Genomic DNA, 2,557 nt, shown 5'->3' on the forward strand with positions numbered 1-2,557 from the left:
TCCCCATGAGCTCCGTGAGGGAGAAATCACCCACACCAGCAATCTGACCATCCTGCTTTATCCTGAGGCGATGAGAGAGTGCAGAGTGGATGTGGACTTTTTTGTTCTGGAGGAAAAAAGTGAACTCAATGCCAGGCACAGATCCCAGGCTGTATAGTTCAAATCGCGCTCCGAGTGCATAATTCCCATTTGTGTTTGTGTGCACGCAGGGCAAGGGTGGGGGCTGGCGGGGGTGTATGTGTGTGTGAATATAAGAATGTAATTGTCATAATTTAATCCAAAACTACTTCTTGGAATAAAAAAAAGCAGGCCAACACAAAACAGCATGTTCAGTTATAAACACCACATGAAAGAGCCGTATTATGTTCTACTTGGTAACTGACATCGAACGTTAACGTTCTCAGCTGCCCACTACTGGGCAAAGGCCTTTCCAGTGCTCCCTTCCCCCCGACACAAACAAAAGCCCCCAGCCAAACTGCGGCGCAGATACCAATTTCTGAGGCCGCAGCAAAATTCCACATAGAAAGTTCATTATGGGCAGAGGAGGCAGGCTGGTAAATGGAGCGGCATGGAGCAGATAGATAGCCATCTGGGACTTGGGGGAGAGCGCACACAAGTCTCCTGCGAGGCCATAAAAAAAGTTGGCATGTGCCGTGTGAGCCACGGAGGGTCTTTTTTTCCCCCAGGTTTCCCATAACAGGCCAGTGTATTCCCGGAGCTGTGGGTCTTACTGGCACCACAGCTGCTACTCTCTGATTGATTGACTTGGATGCTCGGTGGGCTGGAAGCAGAAGCCACCATCAGGAGCGGTGTTGTGGCCCTCAGTGCCCTTCCCTTCTCCTCCCAGGCCTTTGGCTGGAGTGAGTCATTCGATGTAAAGGAAACAGTCATTCTGGTTTGGATCCTCAGGGGCGCTTACCTGCTTAACTCCAGATAGCACTGCACCCCCCAGAAAGCACCCAGGAACAATGGAGTCCTGATAATTCACTTGGTATTACTTCTTTCCCTCTGGGGCAAATTCATAGAATCATAGTTCAGGTTGGAAGGGACCTTAAAGATCATCTAGTTCCACCCCCCTGCCATGGGCAGGGACACCTCCCACTAGACCAGGCTGCTCAAAGCCCCATCCAGCCTGGCCTTGGACACTTCCAGGGGTGGGGCATCCACAACTTCCCTGGGCAACTTGTTCCAGTGTCGCACCACCCTTTCTTGGTGGTAGGAAGAAGAATTTCTTCCTAATATCTTATCTAAATCTCCCCTCTTGCAGCTTAAAACTGTTACCTCATGTCCTATCATTATACTCCCTGATAAAGAGTCCCTCCCCATCTTTCCTGTAGGCCCCCTTCAGGTACTGGAAGGCTGCTATAAGGTCTCCCTGGGATCTCCTCTTCATCAAGTAGACTCACCCTTCCTGCTTGTGGGACCAGGAGGTGATGAGAAAATGCCCTTGAAATCCTCCCTCTCGCCTGTGGTGGGGGTGGTTGGGGTCCCATCCTAACTAGAGGCTCTGCAAATCATCTGCTGGAGTTGTTGCAATAGGATATCATGAAATAAATGCCTTCTGCTTGAAGAATATGTTTTTCAGCTTCATGCTAACCTTTATTTTTTGTGGGGCTGGGTGACATTATTAACACCCGTTGCTTGCTGCTGAAGCAAAGCATCTTTGTTGTGGTGTGGGTGGGAGGTGGGTTACCGTCAATATGGAGCTGATCTAAAGAATGGCTTCTGTTATTTACTTTTCTGTTCTTGTAGGGTGATACGACACGTCGGGATCGAGGCTCATCGCGGATGCCGCCTTTTTGCTCCGGGGGCTGGCGGTCCCCGATCCGCGCCCGGGGCAAAAAGGCAGCGCCCGCGGTTTTGCCCGTTCTCGCCCGAAAGGTGGAATTGAACCACTCTGTCGCTAGACAGCTACAGGTTTGAAGCCTGCACCCCAGACCACTGAGGGTCATCCGGGCAATTGGGACTGTTTCATAGCCCCCCTATATAAAGCCCCGTGGCTCCGCTGCCCTGAGGTTAAGGTGAGGGGCGCTTCGCCCCAGGCATGCGCCCTCCGCCGGTTGCCGGTGGCAGGAAGCGATTCCGCAGCGGGTCGGGAACTTCCCACACCGGGAAAGGACCGGGTGGGCGCAGCGCCCGGTGCCCACCCAGCAGCCCCCGCGACTCGTATGCAAATTTCAGGGCGGTGATTGGTTGTCCCCGAGGGCGGGGCGGGGCGGGGCGGGTGAGTCACGGCGCTTCCCAGAAGGAGCCCCGCGCCCTTCCCGCCGCCCTTCCCGGATGCCTGGGGTCCCTTACAACATCGGAGTGGTGCCTCCCCCGCACCGGCCCCAGCCCCCGCGGTGATGCCATCCCCGCTCTTCCGGGGTCTGGCAGGGCAGCAGGCGGTGCGGGGTCAGCCTTCGTGCAGCCTGCAGCGCCCGCTGCCGTCCCGACGCCCCTGTGCCTTCCTTCTCCCACTAGGGCTCGCTTCCCACGCGCGGCAGCGGCTGCGGTGCGGGTCCACGGGTTCCCCATCAGTGGGGCTGCCTGGGTTGTTAAGCGGGTTGTAGATGCG

The 2,557-nt window shown here is 55.5% G+C and overlaps 1 non-coding gene across 1 annotated transcript; it reads right to left on the reverse strand.

Annotated features, from left to right (window-relative positions):
* Positions 1 to 1,871: 1,871 nt before the first annotated feature.
* Positions 1,872 to 1,958, reverse strand: TRNASTOP-UCA (transfer RNA opal suppressor (anticodon UCA)). Its single transcript has one exon. It is a non-coding gene; the product is annotated as a tRNA-Sec (tRNA).
* Between the last annotated feature and the right edge of the window lie 599 nt (positions 1,959 to 2,557).

This window comes from Larus michahellis, chromosome 3 (genome assembly GCF_964199755.1).
Source record: "Larus michahellis chromosome 3, bLarMic1.1, whole genome shotgun sequence".
Lineage (NCBI taxonomy): Eukaryota > Metazoa > Chordata > Aves > Charadriiformes > Laridae > Larus > Larus michahellis.